We start from the raw sequence: 6,035 nt of genomic DNA, 5'->3' as shown, positions 1-6,035 counted from the left end.
CCAGTGCCTCCACACCCTTCTACCTCGGGCTCTCTGACTCCCCGGGAGTGCGAGTAACTTGGGGGTTTGAATAGGACAGGCACGAGAGTCCAGAAAAGTGGGCGCTTTTGTCTCCTGTTTTCAGTTTGGGAGGACTTAGTTTGCGCGCTTCCCGTGTGGCGGGCACTGGGCTAACTGCTGGGGCAGTGCAAAGGACGCGAGACAGTCCTGACCTTCATGTAGGTTTCAGTCCACCGTCTCCATCTCCCTCCAGCCTCTGGTTTCCACTCGGTGCTGGTATGTTGCTTGGGGCAACGACTTTGGTGTTCTGTGAGCCCATCAGAAGAAGGTTCACATCCTCTCAAGCAGCCCAGCCCCGAACAGCCCCTCTTAGTGACCACTGCAGTTTCCCAACCCTGCAAGCATCTGGTAACATATAATTACCAGAAATGCAATTTCTGGGCACTGAGAAACCTGCTCCCTTCCTCTCTGCCTACTCTGTCCCCCTTCCCCCAAGTAATCGCTTAGTTGCCTCCACTCTCCCATCTGGAGGCATTTGCTGCAGGAGAGATTCCCCAAACACCCTGCCTCAGGGGTCTTGGAGAGGTCAGATCAGCCTTCCAGGTGTAAGAGAAAGCCCAGGGGTAAGGGCATTCATAGCTCTCCAGCAGTGCAGATCCACAGGGATGGCCTCCCTCCATTGTTCTGTTTGATTTACTGAGTCTTCTCTCCTTGCTGCCTCCAAGCCCCCGCATTCCAGGCTTGACCAGGCTTTAATTCTCACGCATGTCCCTGGGTTGTGACCCTAACAAAGGCCCTCGTCAGAGAGATTGTCTTGGCCCGGGGTGGACCATTAAGCTGCCTCCAGCCCAGGTTTAATTTCCCCGATACCGCCGCCACCCCTTCCCCCTGCCGGAGCCCTCCACGCCAGCTCTAACTTTATGACTCAGAGCCATTTGACCGAACTCAAGAACTCCGCCGCTGCTTACCCAGTGGCCACCTGGCCCTGAAGGTGAGCGAGATGCCCCAGGGACGGCACGTTCTGGCTTAAGGAATTAACAGGGTTTGGGGGAAGATGAACAAATAACCAGTTTGTCAGAGGCTTGGAGGAGGAGAAATATATTTAGATGGAGAAGTGATGAGGGTGTGGGGGTCAGGGGTGAATCCGAATTAAAATTGAAACTTAGAATTCTACCAGGGGGAAGGCGAGGATAGCAAGGACAGCTGGAGCACAGAGACCAAAGCAAGGGCACGAAGTGGGAAAGCGAGGTTGGAGAAAGGAAGTCCACTTTGGCCAGCAGCGTGCTAGGGGGTGGGGGGCACTGGCAGGAAATCCAGTGGACTTGGGAGGAGGTGTGGCTTCATTGAGCGGGCAGGGGATTCCGTCCGCCTCCATGTTTGAGCAGAGGAGTGAAACCCACATTGCTGAACTTCGGGAAATCACTAGCGCTGTATCTGATGCAGATCCGAAAGAAATAAAGAGACAACAGTGGAGGGGAGGCTCCGGGTGCCTGCTCCTGGGTGTACCCTATGCCTGCCTGGTAACATTTGTTTCTGCTCTTCTCACCCACTAGGGTCTGCGTGCCTTCAGAGTAGGGAGAGTGTCCCGCGTGACACTGCCCAGTGGAAATCGAACGCACAGCACAAATGTGAGCCCCGCGTGCAATTTTCACATTTCTGGGAGCCACGTTAAAATGTGGTAAAAAGAGACAGGTGAAACCCATTTTAATAAATACTTTAACTCATTGTATTCAAAATATTTTCAAAGGTGATCGATATTAAAAATTATTAAAGAAATACTTCACATTCCTTTTTTCATGCTAAATCCTCAAGCGCTGAGATGTATTTTACGCTTAGAGCACATTTCAGTTTGAACTCGCCAAAACTGAAATACTCACGTGTGGCTAGCAGTTATCATTTGGACAGGGCGCGGGTCTAAAATACAGCTCCTGGCACCTAGTGCACACGCAGTAAGTATGTTGAATGAATAAATGAGTGAATGAATGACTAGTAGTGTTTCGAAAAGTACTCCGGGCAGGACCCCTCCTTCTCAGTCTTCATTGCTAGGTCTGGCAGCTGGGAAAGGTAGCAATGAACCTACTGAGGGGACAGGAGAGACATTCCTTCACTCATTCATTCAGCTACTCCCTTACCATTTGAGATTCATTCTCTTTCCAGCTCTGTTTAGTTGTTTTTGTTTTTTTGTTTTAGAGAGAGAGAGCTCATGAGTGGGTGAGAAGGACAGAGGGAGTGAAGGAATCTTAAGCCGGCTCCACACTCAGCACGGAGCCTAACATGGGCCCGATCCCACGACCCTGGGGTTCCTGACCCAAGGTGAAATCAAGAGTCGGAAGTTCAACCTACTGAGCCACCCAAGCACCCCCCATTCCAGCCCTGCTTAAAGTTCTCAATCTCTCAGCCAACAACTGGGGAGATGAGCAAAGTGAGACTAACTTGACAAAAGCAAAAAACTCCCTGAGATTTCTCTCGAATGAGCCTGAAGACCAAAGCCCATTTCTTTTGTCCTAGTTTCCTGGTTAAGTGTCAGTTTTACGGGGCTCCTGGGTGGCTCAGTCGGTTGAGCATCCCGACTCTTGATTTCGGCTCTGGTCATGATCTCGCGGTTGGTGAGTTCAAGCCCCGCGTCGGGCTCCGTACCCATCACCACTGAACCTATCTCCTTAAGTCCTTTCCACACCCCCGTGCGGTTCAGAGTTCTACTCTAGGCTGCTGCTGCTGCTACAGCTTCCATCACAGAACACCTGCCATCCACCGAAGCCTGGAGAAGCAGAGGAGCTTGGCCAGGAAGCTCTACAAAGGTTTGTTGAGCGAACCCAGGCTGTCTGTACTTGTCCCTGCTGTGCCCACTGTTCCTGGAGCACACCTTACTCTAAATCGCTCATGAGTCCTCGGCAAAGGATATGTCCTTAGTCCTGAGACACTGGCTGTGCCTGGCATTGGCATCGGGGACTTTTCCAGAGATGGGGACAGGCTGAAACTGGTTTTCTCCTCTCGCCCTAATCCCTGCCTTTTTCCATTTGAAAAGTGTTTCACAAACTCCACCCCCATAAGTTTACCTTCACCAAGTACCACCTGTACTTTTATTTACATAAGATTTTTTTTAACATTAAGTCAATTCACTGGTTTTTTTTTTTTGCAACTAAAAGCTATTTTTAAAATAAACTTTATATCACTACCATAAACGAAATACCAGGATTGATGGCCATAGATAGATAGCAACCATAAAAATAAACACAATGAAAACAAAACAATGCTATTCAATTCAAGCTGGATACAGTTGCCTGCTGAAGCCTGTGAGCCTGGCATACTCCTCTGGTTGACAAAAGATGAGCCAGTCTAAAGAGAAGAATTAAAGGCCAGCCAGACCCAAGTTGAGATTTATCTCCATTAAGTCATCAGAAGGAGGAGAATTTTTTTTTAAGCGTTTTATTGAGGGGGCTCCTGGCTGGCTCAGTCAGTGGAGTGTGCAACTCTTGATCTCGGGGCTGTGCGTTCAAGCCCTAGGCTGGGCATAGAGATTACTTAAAAATAAAATATTTTAAAAAATAAATAAACATTTCATTGAAATGTAATATACATACAAAAAAGTACACATATCACAAACTTGCTAAATGTTCCCAAATGGACCATTCCTTATCACCAGTACCCAGGTGAAGAAAGAGAGCATTAACAGCACCCAAAAGCCTCCTTCATGCCCCTTCTAGTTATTGCCTCCAGCACCCCATTATCCTGGATGAGTTTGGCCTGCTTTTGCATTTCACATAAATGAACACATACAATATACAGTCTTTCCGTCTCTGGCTTATTTTTCTCAAAGCTAACAGTGGTCAACTTTGTCCATATTCTCGTATGTAGCTATGGGTTCAATCTTGTTGAGTCGTGTTCGGGCTGTGACTGCACCACAATTTACTCATCCTTTCTACTGTTGATGGACATTTGGATAGTGTCCAGTGTTTGACTCTTCTGAACGCAGCTGCTGTGAACCTCCCAGAACATGCTGTTTGTGGAGCATGTGCACACATTTCTGTTGCAACCACCCTCGATATGGAATTTCTGGGTCATGGGGTATGCATGTGTTCAGCCTGAGTAGACACAGGACAGGCAGAAAGTTTTGTGAAGTCAGTGTATGCATATGTATATGCATATATATATATATGTATATGCATCTGTATATCAGCAGTTTATTGCTTCCTATCCTTGCCAACACTTGACACATTTCATCTTTTCTCAATGTACGGGCTCTGGTGGATGTGTAATTGCAGCTCATTGTGGTTTTTACTTTGCAGTTCCCAGATGACCCAGGAAGGTGAGCACCTTTTTAATGATAGGAGGGGATGCATTTTAAAAAGAGAATTATAGGGGAGTCTGGTGGTTCAGTCGTTTAAGCGTCCGACTCTTGATTTCGGCTCGAGTCATGATCGCGTGGTTAGTGAGTTTGATCCCTGCATCAGGCTCTGGGCTGACAGTGAGGAGCCTGCTTGGGATTCTCTCTCTCTCTCTCTCTCTCTCTCTCTCTCTCTCTCTCAAAATAAATAAATTAAAGTTTTAATAAAATAAATTTAAATAATTTTTAAAAAGTAAATTAAATTTAAAAAAATTTAATAAAATAAATTCAACTTTAAAAAAGGGAGAGAATCATATTCCATAATATTATATCATGTCATGCCCACATATCATGATCAAACACCATGAGTAACACCTAAAATCGTCTTGGCCACACGGGTTGCAGACGTTTTTATTATGGAAATTTTGTTTCAGTTTTAGTTGTTTTGAGTGGAAGAGAAGCGGTGGAAAAGGGTGAGAGTATTGCTTGAGCAGAAGAAATGTCCTCCACTCCATCCACACCCCTGGGAATGGCCAGGGGCCCGTGCACCTCTTCCTGATGAGCCCTGAAGCCAAATAAGCAAGCATTGAGGACGTCTGGCTTTTCTGATCTGAGTCCTTGGTTGGAAACTCCATAATGAAAATCTGAGGAGCATGACTGCGGAAAAGATGAGAAATGAAAAACGTGCTCGGAGTTAAGGAAGCGGCCGGGTCTGCCTGCTTTGTGGTGATTTCCCGGACCAGCCACAGGTGCCAGGCCAACAGTCAGGTCCTGTCACCATCATTGTCTCTGTCCTCAGAGCATCTTAACCAGACACCTCTACCCTGATGCTGGCTTAGGTTTCTGGATGGCCCTGATTTCTAGAAGGCACTGAATTGGGTTGAGTGACTGTAAAGTGACCAAATGGAGAGGACACAAAAGAAAATTGGAATGAGGACGTGAGCACTGAGGGCTGGCCAGAGAGTTAAGAGAGAGGGTTGGGGGCAGACTGGATTCGCATCCAACCCCTTCACTCGCTGGCTGCTTCGTTTGGGGCAAGGTACTTTATCTGTCCGAGTCTCAGTTTCCTCATCTGTAATAAGGGGCTGAGATAATAGCACCTATTTCAAAGGGCTGCTGCAGAGAGTAAATGAAACACTATGCCTGGCACACAGTCCTCGACAGGAGATAGTTGTGCTGTTATTATTACCTTATGCTCACAAGGAGGGGCCCATGTCTTTCGGCACAGTACAGGAATGGGGCATGAGCCTCACAGTTCCTCAGTGTGAGGCCAGGCAAGCACCAGGCCCCTTCAAATAAAGCTGGGAAGATGTTTGCAGGAGGAGGAACTCACCAAGCTTGGTGGGAAGGGGCGGGAGTAGTTCCCCCAGGGTGCAGGGTGGCAGGAAGGGGATAGTTGGATGCACATGGCTTCCAGGAAGTACAATGAAGAGTAACAAGAAAGACAAAAAAAGTGGGGTGCCTGGGTGGCTCAGTCAGTTAAGCATCTGACTCTTGATTTCAGCTCAGGTCATGATCTCCCAGTTTGTGGGTTCGAACCCTGCGTCGGGCTCTGCACTGACAGCATGGAGCCTGCTTGGGATTCTCTCTCTCTCTCTCTCTCTCTCTCTCTCTTTCTCTCTCTCTCTCTGCTCTTCCCCATGTGTGCATGCACAGTCTCTCTCTCTCTCAAAATAAATAAATAACCTTAAAAAAAAAAAGAAAAGAGTAC

Source organism: Prionailurus bengalensis, chromosome C1, assembly GCF_016509475.1.
Source record: "Prionailurus bengalensis isolate Pbe53 chromosome C1, Fcat_Pben_1.1_paternal_pri, whole genome shotgun sequence".
Taxonomy (NCBI): domain Eukaryota; kingdom Metazoa; phylum Chordata; class Mammalia; order Carnivora; family Felidae; genus Prionailurus; species Prionailurus bengalensis.
This window is presented reverse-complemented; position numbering follows the sequence as displayed.